Source organism: Bacillus rossius, chromosome 11, assembly GCF_032445375.1.
Source record: "Bacillus rossius redtenbacheri isolate Brsri chromosome 11, Brsri_v3, whole genome shotgun sequence".
Lineage (NCBI taxonomy): Eukaryota > Metazoa > Arthropoda > Insecta > Phasmatodea > Bacillidae > Bacillus > Bacillus rossius.
The window spans coordinates 48,923,190-48,943,014 of NC_086338.1; the positions used below are offsets into that span (position 1 = coordinate 48,923,190).

The following is a 19,825-nucleotide window of genomic DNA, read 5'->3' on the forward strand; positions in this document are numbered from 1 at the left end:
GGTAACTGTAACTGTATTTGACTTTGCTTTTAGCGTTCCGTACGCTCGGCTTTCGGAAAAGAAAGTTTTTTTTATCATAAGAGCGAGGTACATTTTGGTTTCAGAGACTTTTTCTCTCTCTTTCTTATAAGCTACTGGCACAGACTTTCATCCATAATTATATATATATTGAAGTATCGGTCTCAACCGCCATGTTGAATTTTGTTTTGAAAAAAAGGTTTTCAGTCATTATTTTATCTGAGGGCTATTTAAAATTTTTTAACTCAGTACCTTTCTTTCATTTGCTGTTCTGCGCCACAAATGTTTTCAACAGATATTCATTTAGGAAAAAAAAGTTGTGCAAGTCTTCGTAATTATCACGTGCGCGACTTTTTATACACGTCTGTTGAAAATATTTGTGGCAGGAAAACAAATGCAAGTGAGGTATCGAGTTAAATGTTCAAAATTATACATAGAAATAGCGCTTAAAACATAATGACGTAAAATCGAAAAATCAACATGGCGATTGAGACCGAGTCATAAGAGTTAAAACAATGATGTATATTTTATAATAGTAGTTTAGGATAGCCGGTCCTGCGCCTGGCTTCCGGCTATGGAGCTGGAGCTGTGGTTCGTGACGTCACGGCGCCCATCTCGGATGTCACCGACCTTGACCTTTTGACCCCGGTGGCAATTTTGAATCCCCCCATTTTATTTTCTAGAACTTCCCGCCATTTTGGATTATGACGTCACCGTTGAAATTGTCGGTATGGTCGCCATCTTGAAAATCCGTAATTATTATCGGAGTTTAATGGGGAAATATTTAAAATTTATAGAAAAAAATAATTTATAAAAATTTTAAAAAATATATTCCTTACTTAACTGTTTTTAGTAAGTTGAAGGTAAATTTTTATGTCAGCCCAGGCATGTATTTAAAGAATGAAATCATGTAGTATGCAGTTTTGAATTAATCGCCCGTATCTTATCTGTGTCGCAAATTATTCGTTTTTCTTTCTTTCAGGTTTCCATGATTTTAGAAATCCCTTATTTTTATTTACTAATAACGATATACTAAAAATGAATAATTTCACGACATATACTACGTGCGAACATTTAATTCAAAACTACATAGCACACGATTTCATGCTTTCAATAAATACTAGGGTGGCATTTAAAAAAATCTGCTTTTAAGTTCCTGAAAGCCGTTAAACAAGGACTTGTTACGTTGTTAAAACCTTTTATAAACATTACACAATTAATCAAGGGCAATACCTCGTTAAACACTCGCACAAACTGAAGTTGCTTAGAAGGTATAGATGGTGCGGCCCGGCAATGGCGAAAGATCAAAGCAGGACTGCATTTATTTGGCTCCGAATCATTTGGCTGCCTTGACGGTTCTCAAATACAGAATCTCGTTCCGTGGGTGGGAGGTCGAGAACAATCACCGTTTTGGCCTCCGACGCCGACGCGGGGGCGTATCCCCCTCCCTTCCCCCAATTCACCACCCTCACCCATTCCCCTTCATCTTCCCCCCCGCCGTCACCCTAGATCCTAGATTGCTCTCTGACCAGTTGTTACGGAGCTTACGCAGATGTTAGGGTGATGACGGTGGGGCAAGGGTTTGTACAGAACCACTTTTCCCGCTGTTTGCTTCAGAATTCTTTCCATTTGTCGGTGGAAATGATATAAACATTAGGATTTGAGGGGTATGGGGCAGGACACATCCCCCCCCCCCTCCTGCGTTAGGTCATGTGGTTGCTTATTCATACAACACTGCAGCATGGTGTGCGGCAGAGGGGGGCTGCTTTATGTACGTAATTGTACGAGCGGTTTTAGTTTCGGTAGCCACCTCCCAGTGTGATAACTGTTATTGCTGATTGGCGGCCGACAGGCCGACAGTGCTGGGATTGGCTGTCAAGGAGGAGGCAGGGCGGAGCAAGGTCGCGCGGGTGGGAGACACCATCCGCCCCTCAAAGCTCGGAGAGTTGGCCGCTCGGACAAGTGGTCACTCGGACAAGTGGTCATTCGAACAAAAGGAGCTCGGACAAGTGGTCATTCGGAGAAGTGGACACTCGGACAAATGGTATACACCCTGCGGCAGACTGTATTGTCTTCATAGCTGTCTTGGGCCTCGTTCTTGGAACTGCCAGATCCGGGCATCGAACCGCGGACCCCGATTTTAATTTTTTCCTAACCTAACCGAGTGTACATGTCTGTGGATTAGCCATGCAGGGAAGGATCGCATGCATCGTGTGAGGATTGGCCAGCCATGGTAACGATAGTTGCCGTGATGTAACTTCCCTCATTCTTTACTCTAGGACCTTAACTAGATATCGTTTAGGTCCTTTGAAGCAAAAACAAATAAACAGGCGCACACTTAGTGTCATAGTATTTGTTTTAGAATGTTTCAGGTTAATGTTTGAGTAATGCAATAGAAGTTACAAACGCGTGTGCACAAGTGCACACACTTTCCCCCCCCCCCCTTAAAATATGCCGAACCTTACTAAATCATGATTATAAATTTTCCAAATTGCAACCGTTGCTGGGTATTACGATGAACGAGTTGAATGAATTGTAAGAAGCGTACTGTAGTTTAATTTTCTAAGGTAGCTATCAGAAGTGTACACCAAACATTACTCTTTATGTATCTGGAAAAGTTCCCTTCCCTCCCTTGCTCCCCTCACTAGGGGATTTTTTTTTTTTTTTCATTCAATTGAAGCTAAACAACATACATTATGTTCCGCATTTATTACGAGGCTGTATACTATAGTTTATTTTTTTATAGTTTCTGTTAGTAATTAACTCTCTCTCTCTCTCGCTCTATTTAACTATCTCCCACCCACCCAGAAATTCCCATTTCGAAACCAATACTTTTTTTTTTGTTATAGTGAAGTTTATTGCTAATTCTTTGCCGATGTGTTGTTTTAACATGATTGTTTCTAACAATACTACATGATCAAGGACGTAAGAAGCCTTGAAAAGGGTAGGGTATATCACTCCCTTCTCTCGGAAACCTAAGAAATCCAATAAAACGTATTATCCCCACCAACAAAAGGAAAAAAAAAAATTGAAAATAAACAGCGGACAAAGAGTTTATATGCCCCCACCTCCTTTTTTCCGAAATTTAAGTCTGGATACGCTCTTGATCATGTATATATATTATTTATATTACTATTGTACAGCCTAATATATTGAAAAAAAATGAAAGCATTAGCCTTTGTTCAAAGCTACGGTTATTTTATTGTTTTACTCCTCAGAGTAACTTCGACTTTAGAACAGACACTCACCCATTCCGCCACGCTCGCCACAGAAGTCATGTTCCGTTAACCAGGCTTACAGCATGCATAGGCGACGAATGTTTACTATTTCGAGACGTGTTGGTGCTATCGTTTTGTGTTAGCTCGGGGGTAGGGGGTAGACGCGTTGGCGAAGGCGGATGAAAGGAAGACGGCTCCGTCCTTCTCCTTTCTTTTCTCTCTCCCTCTCCTCTCTCTTCCTCTCTCTCTCTCACTCGAGACCGCCGCGCCGCGCGGAGGTTATGCGCCCCGTCCCAAGGCCTCCCGGTTCCTTCCATCAGCTGACTGCGGCCGGGCCCGTGAAGAATTGGGGGGGGGGGGGGGTGGTGGTAGTGTAGGGGTGGTGCCAACCTCGCCGCCGTGTCACCAGCTGGGCGCAAGGCGGCGGTCCCACACGGTGTGTCGGTTATTTCGCGTTCACTCCTCGACATTTGCTACTGTTCGAGAGGGCTTTTCCTACCCCTTGCATTTTTTTATGTTTCTCCCCTCGTTATGTCAAACGTTATTCCAACAGTGGCAAAAATTCCCGCAAGTTTCCGCGATCATGACAATTTGCCCGGGACAGTTTCACGGCTCGAATATAACGTTGAGCAAATAATATGGTCTAAAAAAATGACCCAATAGCCAGGGACATCGAGAGAAAAACAAGGGCCTGAGCGTAAGTGTATAAATTTTTAAAACATCTCGATTTTTAAAAAAATTGTGAGTGGGTCCACGTATGACAGAAGTGAAACTTCTTGCTTATTAGGTATAGATATTATAAATGATTAGTATTTTTATTGAACATGGGATAATAATTGAGAATAGTAAGGATGCAGGTATGATATCAAATAAAATAACTCTTTTCCATACAAATAAAATTATAGATCCTATAAATAATCTTTTTTAAATAATTCTTTAACTTGAACCATGCTGGGGCCTTATGGACTTGTGGAGTCTGAGGAAGGTATCTGGAAAGTGAAAGTGGCAGCATGGCATACGAACCGGACCTAGCTCAATGCTACATTGTTGAGCTACAGTCGCCCACAGCTACACTCCGCTCGTGGGCTCGTTACTATAATACGGTGCGTGATTTAGTTCATTGAAGTAATAATTCGTGACAAATAATTACCCATGTCAAACTAAAGCTTGAAAAAGCATTGTACCATCAAAAATAATAGTTGCACAGCTAAAACAATACTCAGATAGCAATGTATAGTAATAACTGATTTACACAAGTACGTAATCAAAAAAATTAATTTGTACATGAATGAACAATATTTTCTTGAGAATATGGCCCGTGGCGCGGTGCACAGCAATGAGCTCAAACCCCGTTGTGTTGCCCTCTGCCCAAATACTCCCTTACTAGATGCCAGCAAGTCGGGGTGGCGTCAGTCCTTTGAATATGTATACTGTATAGAAGTCGCGAGTGGATAGGATTTACTCTACGTTTTTCAGAAGCGTATGATGAGCAGCTTGGGAACTTCAACGCTGCAGTGCGCTGCCGTAACGCCCTGTATCGTCTTAGTTGTTATTTACCCGTTAGGGCGCACCACTGTCGCCCGCTGTCAATCCCCGCACCCCGCCACTCATCATTCACTGCAGCTCAACGTCGTTCAACGGGAGGGGGAAGGGGTGTTTGAAGAGTTCGACACTTGTCCGCTAGGGACCACCACATGTCGATGCCCTAGAGATGGTGGCGATTGCGGCGGTGAATTAACCAACTACCTCAAAACCGTATTAGAAATTTTAACCTGGGCTGGCGACTTCTATACAGTATATATATTCAAAGGTCAGGCGCAGGCGGGTCCCTACCGCCGCGACCCGCCTATCCCTGCAGCATGGCAGGGTTCAACCTGAGCCGCACGCCGCCGCGTGGAGCCCGCTCAAGGCTGCTCCAGCGATCACCTACCGCGCCAACGGCCCCGGAGTGGGGATAGCACGACGTCCACCCCCCAGAGACAACCATGCATATGCAATTGCGCAAGATAGCGAGATAGCAAGAGCGCAAGCGTGCAAGCGTGCAAGTGTGCAGCGTCATTTCTACCTTTTCCTGCTGTCTCCTCTACCGGTTGCACTATATACATATTTTCCCTTCATGCGGTTGGAATTTTTTTAACGCTCGAAAATGTTTGCCCCTCAGCAAAGAAGTTTTACTTCAAAAAAGAGCACGTGTAATTTAGTAGACGTGAAATGAAATGTATTTGGCAATTAAAACCTCTACTCGTAAGTATATCGTAAGGGGTACAGCAGAGAGAAAGAAAACGATTTTCCTATAATGATCAATTAACAATAAATATAACTCACTTTTAAAATACACCATAAAGAAAAACAGTGTGTGTTACTGTTTCTTCAAAAAATTCTGCCATTTAAAATTTGCGAATTATCTGAACAAAATATAAAATTTATAACAGGTAGCGCTGTCTGGGCGGGAAATGCAGGGACTGTCTCTACAGCGCTCTCTACGCTGCTGGTTGAACAAGGAGGAACGGGAGCGCGCTGGTAGCAAATATAAAATTCAAGGCACTCACAGCTAGCTGACTGTAAAGGATATCTATAGCTATTTTCTGAAACAAGCGATTGCACACACTCTGTCTTAGTCGTTCGTTCTTTTATCTTTCTCGGTATATCATTTTGCTCTCTTTATATCTCTTTGGCCAAGTACCTTTTCTCTGTACTTTTCTCGTCAGAAACGTTTCACGACAAGGTTTCACGAAACATTGCATTAAAATCCGGCCTTAAAATTTTACTCTCATCGCGCCCAAAAAAGTTTCACTTAAAAATTGGTGCTTGTGCTTATGTTTGTGTGTTAGAAGTTACACTTACTTGGCTAAGTTTAATTTTGCATGAAAATAATTAATAGAAATAAAATAATAAAAGGACTGGAGTGATATCATAAATAAGGTTGGTAATGTATAGAAGCCATTAAATTAAAAATAATAATCAGTATCCAATATTAATATAAACACATGTATAAAACTTTTTATTAAAATGATCGAGATAAATTAAAATTAAATAATGAAAATAAAGAAATATGCAGAATGTTTATTCTAATTTATTAATATATTTTGTAATAATATATAATGCAAATAAAATTTACATACGGGAACATAAACTAATTTATATAAATACACCTGTAAAAGTTTATGAACACAATTTATATCACTAGTATTTACAATAAATCAATGTTTTTAATTATATGGACCAGTATTGAATATCAGTCACTAAAGTTTAATATTTAAAAGCACATAAATCATTTTTATTTGTATGATTGTAGTTTTTTTTATCCCTGTGAATATTTCGTTGCATGTGGGCGCGTAACGTAAAAATTCACTCTCATAATTTTTCATAACGCACCGAAAGAAGTATAACCTCAAAAGGTGTAATCGTTAATGTGCCCATTACTGTAAACGTTATCTGTGCGTATCGCAGTACTTGTAAGGTTTCCTGTAAATTATACTAGCAATCGACTTGTAATTTTCGTTCTACTAACAAGGAAAACTCGAGCATTGAAAATAATCGCAAAACTCTTCCGAGGGGCCCCTGGTGGCCCCCTCCCCTTGTCCTCCTTCCCAACGGCCCTGGTAGCAGCACTCAGTGCCATGTTTGTATTATAGATGGAATCACACTTGCATATACTTGTGTACTCTACACAATTCTTATCCCTCTATATATGGAGTTTCACTCGTGGCGTCCACGTTTTTGGTTTGGTTTTATAAATTATTTTATTTATTGGAAGTAGATTACATATGGCATAAGCCAAGAAATACAATAATATTATTAATTAATAAATAAACGCTATTCATACACACAGCTGCAATGCTAGACGCTTTTTCCGTTTTACTCCTCTGGCAGTAAATTCACATGATAGAAGAAATAATTTTCTTTTCGATAAACCATTAAGTACATTAGTAAAATTGTCATAAATTACATTGAAAAAAGGTTAAAAATATTCAATAATTTACATAATGTTATAAAGTCTTTGCCGTTCTTCAGCAACAAGTAGCAATAATCTTTATCGATACTAATAGCTTATTTTTAAGAACTCTCTTTATTCAAACAAATTTGAACAATGATCTACAAGATAACTCCTAAAAACCAATATTCCCTATCGAAGCCTAGACCAGTCTCGAATAACACTTGTCGGTGCTGCACTTAATATACGAGCTCCAAAACACCTCCCAGTTGAATACTAGCCATTGGTGAATTTTTTTTTACTATAACCACAGTTAAATTTTAACAAGCGGATTAATTTTTTCATCTCCTATTGTTTGTTTCATTGTTTTATTTTATGAAAATGTTATTAAAAAGTGACGTATTTGTAATGCTGAACGATATTAAATAAATTCTAACGTCAGTTACTTTTGTTGAACAATGCTCTTTTACATCTCTGGTTGCATACGTAATTGGAAAATTCCGTCCAGCTACTCGTATCACAGTCGTCGATGAGACAATCGTGAAAATTTGAAGTAATTTGTGTTTCTGTGGTACCAACTTTACAATAGATTGTAAAACAAAAAATAAATTAAAATTTGCTGGTAATATTATACTTAACAATACCCGGCACGTTTGAATCACAGTATAAAAATAACGTATAAAACAATCACGTGGTTGTTTCCCGCTCAAAACCCCCATAATCCACGCGAATGATTGTTCAAGTCATAAATATTGCTACGGTTTCAGGATATATACTATTCCCACTTTGCTGAAGGAAAATAAAACAACCATTAGTGCGGAAACTGTAAACAGTTTCGCATTTGAAACGATAAGCGGGTGGGAGCAGTGAACGGTTGGCTAGGGGACTCGGTGGTTGTGCTGTTGGCAGCCCTGCATGTGGGCGTGCGTCTGTGTGCAGAGCGCGCTGGTGGCTCGCGCGTCGAGCGCGCGGTCGCAGTGAGAACTTGTCGGTCGGCCGGTCAGGTTGTGTGTTTCGTCTCTGTCGCCCAGCCAAGGATGGAGCGCAGCGCTGTTGCTTTTCGCAGCGTTGTGTGATTGTTTTTAAAGTTGAGTGTTTTGTGCGTCATTCATCACGCCCTTCAAATAGCATCTGTTTGGACCATTTCTCAGCGAGTGAGTACTGCATTCATTACTTCTCCTTTGTTGACGAGTTACTGCTGAACGTATGTGGCCATTGGAAGCGTTCTAGCTGTGTGCGGGATGATATTGCTATTTTGTTTTAGTAAATGATTAGTGCAATAAATAATATATATTGTTGGCATATGGTGCATTACAAAAAAAAATGCATATGGCAGTGATTTATTATAAATTACTCGTCTTTCTCAATAACTTATTATAAAATTCTCCGTCACCGAAATATGTCTCCAGTATCTAATGTGTGTACCATGTGTTCCTAGGAATGCTATACTTAATTTTTGTAATCGCACGGGAGAAAATATTGCGGTGGGCAATATTTAAAATTACAGTTATTCTTGAAATGAAGTTAATTTCGTTAAATAATGCTTACGTGATCCTAATTCGCATATTAGAAATAGAAATTTAAATACTGGTATTCGATATATAATAAAATGTTCATGTATACGAGCTGCAAACAATGGTAATTGGACAAGTTACCGCCATATTGGTTTAACCTACATAATAGACAGGTGGATGGATTGCATTTTGTGGTTATGAAAGTTGTTGCGAAGATTCGTAGTTAGAATTGCATTGTAACCATTGCCAAATACAAGTTTAAAAATTATTCTATTTATCTCTGTCGACTGCTTTTTTGAACTGAAGTTCATGCTAGTTGGAAGCCGCAAAATGAACGTTATTTTTCAAACCGGAGAAAATTTTTGTTGAACAAAGGCGGAAGATTACGTATAATTCGTGTTGTGGCGTGACTAACGGTGAGGTAAAAGTTTGTTACGCTCGTGTGAGCAAGACTCCGGGTTTGTAGCGTGTTCTAGAGAATTGTCCTTGTAGCCTGTCCCAGGAAGTACGGCGCTTTACTTTCCTATCGATTATAATTGCGATTACGGAAGTGGCCAAGGTATATATTGTAGCAGTGTAAGGTGCTTCATCGTGTACGTTATTAAAATTCGGGTATGTTTTGTACGATTTTAAGTTAATTTTGTATTTTATTTTTCGTATATAAAAGAAAAAAGCTTAAATTCTATTTTATATAAGGCGTTTATCTGAGAAACTTATTTTTATTTTAGTTGGCATTTTTGCGATATTTACGATAATTGAATCAAATTCAAAGATGTAACTGCTCTAAAATCGTTTTGGAGGTGACTGGTTGAAGCAGAGTATTTGGTTGCTTTGGTAGCCATGTTTGTTTACGTTTTAAACACGTTAAAAATTGTAATAAGCACAATAATTTCTAGTGTCCTATCATTTATGTGTTTTAGTTTTATTATTTATGTAAATCCTGATCGTGATATATTCTCGTACCAGAAATTATTTTAATCGATTTTTCTTATCCATGAGATTCAATCTCATTGGTTGCTTTTTGTTACGTTTTCGCGTCATTCTGGAACTGGTTTGACTTTTCACTTGCAATATTTCCGTGTTTCGCACTTTCATTCTGGTCGAACTATTTTTCTCGGTGATTTTTCGTTATTGCGTATTCAGTAATATTTTAACATAAAATAATAAAATAAAGAATGGAATTGGACGTGTTGATGATTAAAAACTGTAAAATTTTGTGTGTATGTATGCATATATATATATATATATGATTTAGGCATACTTAAAACTTGGATATAATTTGGATATGCGATAAGAAACTTTGTCCCGGAGCAGTTTCATGTAGCGTATCGAATTGTATTTTAAAGAAACATATTAAAATTAATTAAGCAGGTGAATGTGTTTGATGCGAAACTGTACCACAGCAAAAATATTTAGATTTAAGTCTTGACAATTGAGAAAGTAACGTTTTCGACTGGATAGCTTCCCGACTTGGCTGGTTATCGAACCCCGGAGCATTTGCCAACGTGCCAGGGACGTAATTACGTTCATGCAAATACTGTTCCATCCAGTGTGCAGCTTCTGTAATTTTTTTTTCTCCTTAACTGTCACTGCCCTCACTTTTCAGATTATCAGTTGTGCCCCTCGCCTTCTTCCATTTTATGGATTTCCTGTAATCCTGCCTTCGATTTCACTGCTCGGCAGGTAATCTCATTTGGCATTCATTCTTAGAATCGCCCGCAGGAAGTTTTTCTTTCCTCGTTGACTTTAGGTAGTCGTCATTGAGTAGTCGATCCGTTTCCCTTTAGCTTCGTTTTCTCTTTGTAGGCCAGCTTGTACGTTCGCAACAGCTCGCGCACAGATCATACGCTCGGGATTTCGGAAGTTGAATGTACACAAACATGACAGCAGCAGCTGCATCGGAGATTAGTACACTCAACGGCGCACAGAAAGTTGTCGAACTTCATCTCTTTGCCGTGCGCCGATCTTCTTCTTCCGGCCTAACAGCATACACGACATAGAGTATCTAACGATTGTTCTGATACATGCATTTGAAAAGTATAATGCGATACTAATTTTAATATAGTATTTATTTGCGAGGCAGTTCTTTTCTTTGTATTTAATCATTCCTAGTCGTTAAATAACAAAAAAGGCAAAATTTAAATGCTTGGATTTAGGTAAACACCTGATTCATGTAATTAAACCTGACAAACGTTTAAAACTCGATATTTGAAGGGAATTCGAATTTTCTGTTCCGTGCGACTGTAACTTCGAATGCTTTGTTATCCATGTAAAATCGTGCCATTTACTTGATTTTTATGCGAGCTATCTCGAATTTCAGCCAAAGATTGTGGGAGAAGCAAACTATCTTTGTTATTTTAACTTGATGCGCATGGCGTCCTTTGTGAGTGTGCTTGATAGTACATGACGACGTCAGCATCTAATCACTGCGCGTGAGGTTGGTTTGTTTGTGTGGGCCGCAAGTAGGGAGATGTTCGGAGCTGTTGGCCGACGCCTGAAGTGGTGGTTGTTTATAAGGCGGATAGTTCAGGGAGTACGTATTTTCTCGCGTCGACTGGGCTGGTCCCGTAATGTGTTCAGCCGAGAAAGAGAGAGACAGACACACACGAAGCCCACAGTCGCACAGTGTATAAATATCTCCCGTCATAATGGCCCCCAGGTGCCGTGTCTGTGAACATCCCGAGAGGGGGAGAGAGCATCGTAAACATCGCCCCCACACGTATTAGTGCATCCGCAGGGGCTAATACAAAATAGAATTCTGGGATGATCAACGAAAGTTTAAATACCCACCCCTCCTTTACCAAAAAAATGCTGGATAGCAAATAACTTAATCTTGATATTAGATCCCGACCAAGTAATGAATTAGTTATGCATCCATCTTTCGTAAGTATTTAATATAAAAATATCCCAACATTTATTTAAGAAGTATTTATTTATTGTATCTTTTCCGCATCTGTGTGTGTATTGGCGGGGGAGGGGGGAGGCACGTGTTCTTGTCATCCTCTGGATCCGCCCCTGCATCCAAAATCATACTTTTTTTAAAATTCACTCAAGCTGACAGCAGATGATGGAAAGTAAAGTGTCTAAGGGGGAGAGGTAGGAACCGAAATACACTACATTGGTTTCAACAGTTTTTATGAGTAACGATCGACGGAACAGAAAAAAATTCTGTGTAAGGAAGACAAAAAAAAATACCTTTCTCCAAAACCGTGACAAACAGGCGAACCCAGCGATGAAACAAAACTGATATTGTGTACACGACAGATGAACACAGTAGGCTTTTAAAACGAAACAACAGTTTCAGCGTTTCGGGAACTGAGGTCTTGTGTTCCTGTCCCCAGGCGCGAACTGTCTAATCCAATTTTTTAAATTTTGATACCTGCTGATTTTGGCTTGTTTTCTGCGTGTGTTTGCATATTGATCCTTTTGTTTGTCAGTTATTGAGGTGTTTAATGACATAGTGTAACAAGCAAGGCCGTATGTCCAAAAAAAAAATCTTACCAATCTCACCCATCCAAGATCCATTCAAAGAATTCAGTATTATTACAGTTATCAGTACTAAGCACAAATTATTTCACATGGGAAATAGTATTAGCAACTAGTCACTATTTACTTTAGGCATTCAGTTAAATGGTATAAGATCTTTTAACGATGTCAATTTAAAAAGAAAGTAATTAAATTGTAATGGTTTAAAAACTGTTGAAACCAAGAAGGTCTCGATTCATATATTTTTCCTTTTAACACACGATCTAATTATTATTGATAATTTTTTTTCGTCGCTTGAATTAAATATTTGGAGGGCCACTTCCTCGTCGATTAATTTAAATATGGAACGATTGTTTTTGAAGTGAACCTGAAGGACAGAGAATAGGTACTTGGTCAAAGAGGTGTATACTTAGAGTCGAGGTTTGAAATGCCGATTTGGAATTGTTGACTAACCCTGTGGGACTCCTAGAAGCCTAAGATGTACATCAAGTTCTGTCCCTGCCCGAACACGCCCGAATATTCACCTTCGGCCAACCTCGGGATTTGTTTTATTTTTTGCGCAGGAAAAATGAATTCAAATATTAAAAGTGGTCGGTTAGGTTAGCTACATTAAATACACTTTTAAGACACTATGGACTGTTAGTTAGGTTAGTATAACTACATTAAAATAAACAGAGAAATATAAATATATATATATATAAACCCGAGGTTGGCCGAAGGTGAATATTCGGGCGTGTTCGGGCAGGGACAGAGAATTGATGTACATCTCAGGCTTCCCGTAGGACTCCTGGCGTCGGCGTCGGCCGGGCGGGAACGCTTCCAGGGTCGAGATCGGCGGAGGCGACGTCTCGGGGGAAGGTCCCCCATCTCCGCCCTGACCTAAATAACCTGATGAACGCCCTGTGACCCTCCGTGCTTTGCGGCCGGGCGTCTCGTCTGCCGCCGCCGCCACACCCAAGTCGGCGTTCATAGTCCACTTGAAACTCCCGTCTTCAAGTTGCCGTACTTTTTCCACGAAACTGATACATACACGTCAGGGTCGCAACAACTAAATTTAAAAAAAAAAAAGGGGGGGGGGGGAATATGTTTTTTTTATAAAGAATCATCGATCCACCCCTATTGAAGCGGGGGGTCCGGGGTTCCTCCCCCGGGAAAATTTGTATTTCTAGGTGGAAAATGGTGCTATTTAAGCAGTTTTATTATCTAAAAATTGATAACACAGCACTTTCTTTGCCCCCGTTTGCCCCCACTTCAAGGTTTCAGAGGGGATGGGGGGGGGGGCAAATACCCTTCCCCCCCCCCCCCCCTGTTGTTGCGCCCCTGATGCACGTAGCACGTTTCTCTGCGTTAACTTTTTTGGACATTTTGGTGACCTCCCTACAATACAACAGGGTCACGGAAGTCACCGAAAAAGTCACGAGTTGAACTCGTGGTCGCGGATAAGACGCGATAGTGTCCAAGATGGGGCGCAGAGCAGGCGATGACGGGCGACGACGGACACTGGGCGTGCGCCAACGCGAGCGCTACGCCCCGGCGATAATCGCCGACGTCGCGTCGCTTTGGGTGGTCAAGGGCCGGCTCCCACGCAGTTGCGGTCCTGTGTGTAAGCCAACATCACCTCATTTGCATTACGTTACTCTGTTTTAAGAAATAAATTTCATATATATTTTTTTGAAATCTTATAAATGTTGGCTTGATTTTGTTCATCCCCCCCTTTTTTTTAGGAACCTGATAAGTCAACAAATAACATACAAAAATTATCTTAAAAAAAAACTATTGAATTAAGACTACTGTTTAAATTCAAATTGACAAACACAAATTTTTGAGATTGCACTGTTCTTGTTAAATCATTTTATAGGTCAAACGTTTTATAGCATATATATATATATATATATATATATAACATATTTAATTCATGAAATAAATATAGCAAGTGTTATATTGCTAAAAAATTGAATTAAATTGTTGTAAGTATTTTATTTGCAGGTAATTTCGTAATTTCTCTGGACTAGTATGTAAATAATTACAATTTATTACTATTAAAAGTAAGTCAAGTGTTGGGTCTGCCTTTGCCCGCTCGGCCTGTGTTCCGGAACTTGCACTGTAGCCACAGGCCGTGGCGGATTTGGAGAAGGGGGGGGGGCGCCACAGGGTCACGTGTCCCCCCCTCCCCAAGAAGGGTAAAAAATGCACGGGATAATACGACTTCTGAAGTAATAAAAGGTATTTTACTATGTCCAGACTACCGGTGTCCACCCAGATGTCAATCCTGGGTCCGCCCCTGGCCACTGAAATGCATTGTATTAGCAGTGAAAAACTTGCCGAGTCCTTGTAAAATATATTTCATAACATGTTTGGACTCAGAACCATCACAGATTAAGTATAATGCTATTCGTTCAGATTTTGTTTCCCCCCTGCAATTGAAGCAGGTTTTACTCTTGCAATTACCTGTTTTGGTATCGGCATTAATATGTGGGGAAAACAGTAATAAATATGATAAAATAATGTAGAACCACGAATCTGTATAAAGAAACAATTCAAGTAATGTGAAAGGCAGCTTTGAAAACTAAATCCTACCACAAACACCATTAACTTTTCAACAAAAAACAACTTTTTGCAGTGTCTGAAATCAAGAATACGCTCAGCTTAAGTAGAATTGTCCGTATTTATTGTCATCACGTTTACTGTTCATGTTTTTGAAATGCCCGCTGGAATACCGCGACGTTTGCTTTTACCGTGATCGCTTGGTGGTTTCAGAAGCACACAGCTTCGCACGTAAGACAAAATATGCTGACGCGATCTCGTTCGTCCTAGTTAAATGGGGGGAAGAACGTTACGGTAAATTCCCTGCCGGAAAATTTATAGCAAAAACTTTGCCCTTGATGAGGTTCTGCATAGTACGCTATGTTGTTTATTAAGCACAGTGCCTTCGTGTTTCGTTAAGGAATTTTGTCGCCATATGTTGTTAGCGAGTTGTGAAATGTCTCGCAAGTGATTATAATTAGGGACACTTGCTGGTCTCTGACTCTATTACACTCCATGCGTAACGATTTATAATACCTAGCGACAACATAGATAGTAATGAATAGACCGGAAAAATTCGCGGATTCATTTCACGACAGCCTGAAATTCAAGTAGTTATACCTCAATGCTGCCTCTGCTATTGGCTCACAACTCACCTGGATGACTCTGGGCCAGTGAGAAACACTCAACCGAAGCTGTATCGAATCACAGACGGCTACGTTGGGACACCTCCACAAGACAGCAGCCAATGAGAGGGTGACATTTGACCGAGTGTACGTAGAACTATGAAGTTCATCCTAGAGGTCATTAAACCCGCGAATTCTTCCGGTCCCTAGTAATGAAGGGATAAATAACCAACATGGTTTGTAAGACCAGTTTCCGAAGGTCAAATGTTTCCAGTTATCTTCCACGCATGGCAGAATACTCGCAGCTATTCCGGGGCGGGGTTAGCTGACTAGTGGGCGAATTAGAGCGCGCCTATCTGAGTGGCTGTGACCGCCTCGGCCCTGGCCCGGCTGCTTGGGGTCAGAGGTTACCACGAGAACGGTGTTGGGGTATTGTCAGGCCGCGTGGAAACTGGTCAGCTGGTGCGTCGTCAGTCTGAACACTTCAGATATTTGGATCAATGAAAATGGCAAATGTTATTAAGTATTTAACACTCTTAAAGAAACTTGAACATTTAGGTTAATGTAGGCATGGGCGTAGATCCAGGGGGGGGGGGCAGTGGCCCTGGTCTCCCTGGAATCAGAAAGCCCTTCTCTGAGAGGGCTCGTTTGCTCTTACAGAATCGCAACAGTGGAACGGGAATAACTAACGTAATTTTGTGGGTACCCCCTCCCCCTTATCTTGAGAATCATTCAGATTTTCGCCCTTGAAATGTAGGGTACTGTATACATAATAGAGAAATATTCCCTGTCAGAAATATATTAATTTACTAGCTGCCCGATCCGGCTTCGCACGGTTGTATTAATTGGGGGGGGGGGGGGGAAATGAGACCAAATCTCTTATTTGTTGATCGAAATAAAAACTACCCTATCTCTCAAGTTGGAAAAAATTACACATAAATGCCCATTTTCATCGAAATCAGTTGACTTGGTGAAGGGGACCTTTTTAGAAATCAGATGTAGTTAGTAATTGTCTTCTTAATTTGAATAATTTATATCACTTTCAAATCCCGACCGACTTTGTTCTACCAGTGTATAGTTATTTACCTGTATATATCTAAAAATTGGTGGTCTGTATTTAATGAGTGATGAGGACTACACTAACAATGAAATAGTCGTTGCCATGGAGACGAATGAAGCATCAACAATGCTACAGCCGTTGCCGTGGTGATTTTCTGCCAACTCATACATACATCACATTAGAAAACTCTAAAATTATAAGATTAAGACCATTAATCGAAATAAAAACTATCCTATCTCTCAAGTTGGAAAATATTACAACTAAATGCCAATTTTCATCGAAATCGGTTAAGTGGTTTAGGAGTCCATTGAGGACAAACATTGTGACACGAGATTTATATATATTAAGATAATTTCCTTATAATCACTAATGTTTAAATTCCATTGCATAATACCCTACCAAATTCAGCATAACAATTTTTTAGCGCCGCGAAATCATGAGAAGCCTTTCCAGGTAATGGAAGTTCAGCGTTGTGAAACAATATATATGCCTCATGCTCATCTTTTTGGAATACAAACAGGCTATTATTCAAAGTTACGAAAAAATTCCACTCAAAGAAAAATTACGGAATCTGACCGAAGCGAAACGCTTTGAAAGAATCGCTATATTTAAATTTGATTGACGTGTGTGGATTCTGGGAATTGAAATTGTTAAAAATGTGTTGCTCACGTGATAATTAAATTGGAGAACACTGGTTCGAATCTGGTCGATCCGTCGTGTCGTGGACGTAGATTCTGTTTTAAGGGGGGGGGGGATTATGGGGAGCCCGGGTCCCCGTCTAATCAAAAAGCAACACGAGGCCATGATTGTTGAATTTGACATACATATATATATATATATATATATATATATATATATATATATATATATATATATAATATGTATAGCGATCATCGACACCTGAAATTAAAACATTACAAGTGTACAGCAAGCTGTTGCCAGTTAATTGAAAAGCATGTATATTGATCGTTGATCGTGAGTTTTTCGGACGACGGTCCGGCAGGTGACTGAGGAGACCCCCCAGGTTGCCGTGTGTGTCGCGGCTGAACGAGCCCAGGAGGCGGCAACACCTGCTGTTGCTGCTGCTTTGCTGTGGTTGGTGATGGACCCTCCAGGGCGGAACACGGATCGAGTGCCGATCCAAGTACTGTCGCCGTACCACGCGGACGATATTTCCTCGTTTCACGGCCGTGCAACTGGTGGATATTTTAACGAGCGTTAGCTGCCGGACGACGGGTTGAATCACTCATCCGCCGTGAAGAGAAGGGGGACGCATCACAACGCCGAAATGCCAAATTGACCGCAACGCCGACAGCTAGAAAAATGCCGTGTACCACAACGCCGAATTACCACAACGCCGAAATACACTAAAGCCGAAAAATGTCATTGCAGGACTGCCACAAAGGTTAGGTTAGGCTGAGTTATATTACGTTAGGTTAGGTAAGGTTAGGTTTGATTGTGGTATTTCGGCGTTAAGGTACATTTAAGAAACACACACAAATTCATTCGTGGTCCGCAGCGTGTAGCTGAAGTGACAAAGGCGACGTCCGGGAGCAGTTTTTCGAAACAGGCACTGGAAAATAAGTACCACCGACCGAGCGAAATATGGGGCCAACACAGCTCGTGTTTCAAGCGTGCTAACCGTTGCCCCGACGGGTCATTATTCCTGACCTACAAATGCATCATGCACTTTAAGCGCAGGACTCCCTAGAGCCATTTAAAAATCATTGTTTTGGACATACGCCACAGATAGTGTACACTGTGTTATATAGAGAAAAACCCGAAGAACGGATGGCTTGTTTTTTTGTGTGTGTATTCATCTTTCTTTGTCAGTTATTAGTTGTTTTTTTTCTTCTGACATACAGAGCAAACTGTAATTGGCGTATGTCCAAAATAATGATTTTAAATCAATATCGTCCAAATCACTGTCTCCGTCTTAAAAGTTTTCGGAACACTTCTATTCAAAAATGGGATGCAGAATCGCAAGGAAAAAGGTTTGAAAGTTTGGCAGATGCTTGCGTTGCGTTTGTGCGTGCTGCGTGGTTTTCAGCAGGTGTTCCAGGAGTGTTCGATGCACCGCGGAATGCACTCTTGTGCACTTGCGACTGGAGCCGGGAACGAGTGGAAAGTTCCGTCCCCAGAGGGCGCGACGCCTCGTCAGTGGGTCGCTCGTGTCGAAATGGCCGCCGGGGCGATTGTGCAGGCGCTAATGACACGTCGCATAGTGAGCGATACCCGTAGTTGGGCCCTGACACCGGCCCGACGAGAATATTGAGTTGACTGCCATAACCTTGCAATCTTGCCGTGCCCGAGTACTCTTGGCCACTTGACCGCATGCACACTTTGTATTGGGATCGAGGCTAGGCAGGATAAAATAAGTAAACGGCCCCTGACTTTTACGGAACTTGTTTTAGCAGTTCGCGTGTTCTGTCGAATACGTAAATTAAAAAGCTTCATCTCACACGCCATGTTGTTTTGCTCGTTTTTCTTCATTACATTTTTGAGGACTGTTTCCAATGTTTTATTTCGATACATCTCTTGCATTTGTCGTTCTACCACAAATATTTTCTACAGATGTTCACTTATTGTAACTACCATCACTTGCACGAATTTTTACACCCATGATATTACAATAACTGATAATCTGTTGAAAATATTTGACAAAACAACTAATATGTAAGGGTGGTGTCGAGTTAGTATTACAGAAAGAGCACTTAAATAATAGTAATATCGATGTAGTTAAAACAAATTGCGTGTAAGACCGAGCCTAAAGGCCCAAAATCCTAGCAGCCTTAATAGTGGATTGTAGAACGGCATTGTAAAACACGTCGTGGTGGGTGTTGTGCTAGTTAAAGAAGGGAGGGATGAAGGTTATTGCGTCACACGAGTAATCTCGGAGGCTTGTATTGCCGGTGGTAATGCCTGGCGGTCGGTAAACAAGCCCGGCTCGCCCGGTTCTCGAAGCCTCGCCCCGTGTCGTCACGGGCCTCGTATTGATCGCGGCTCCGGGTCTGACCTCGTTGCGCCCTCGGCCGGGCCGTTCCTCGCGCCGCCACGCACCTTCTCTCTTTCTCTTCTCTTTTATTTCTCCCCTCTTTCTATCTCCCCCCTTTTTTTCTATCGCCCCCCTTTGTTTCTATCGCCCCCCTTTGTTTCTATCGCCCCCCTTTGTTTCTATCGCCCCCCTTTGTTTCTATCGCCCCCCTTTGTTTCTATCGCCCCCCTTTGTTTCTATCGCCCCCCTTTGTTTCTATCGCCCCCCTTTTTTTCTATCGCCCCCTTTTTTTCTATCGCCCCCCTTTTTTTCTATCGCCCCCCTTTTTTCTATCGCCCCCCCTTTTTTACTATCTCCCCCTTTATTTACTATCGCCCCCTTTATTTACTATCGCCCCCTTTATTTACTATCGCCCCCCCTTTTTTTATATCGCCCCCCTTTTTTTATATCG

General features: G+C 40.9%; 1 protein-coding gene across 4 annotated transcripts in view; it reads left to right on the forward strand.

The window, feature by feature from the left end:
• LOC134536935 (dnaJ homolog subfamily B member 6) overlaps positions 1-19,825 on the forward strand; it is a 158,611-nt gene that overhangs the window by 70,664 nt on the left and 68,122 nt on the right. Inside the window, exon 1 of one of the 4 annotated variants that reach the window (XM_063377034.1) lies at positions 8,124-8,324. The exons of 2 other annotated variants lie outside the window; for them this stretch is intronic. The gene's annotated coding sequence lies outside the window, so the exon portion shown is untranslated. Of the gene's footprint in view, positions 1-8,123; positions 8,325-19,825 lie in introns of those variants that run through there. One more of the 4 variants, XM_063377036.1, reaches the window with a different exon arrangement.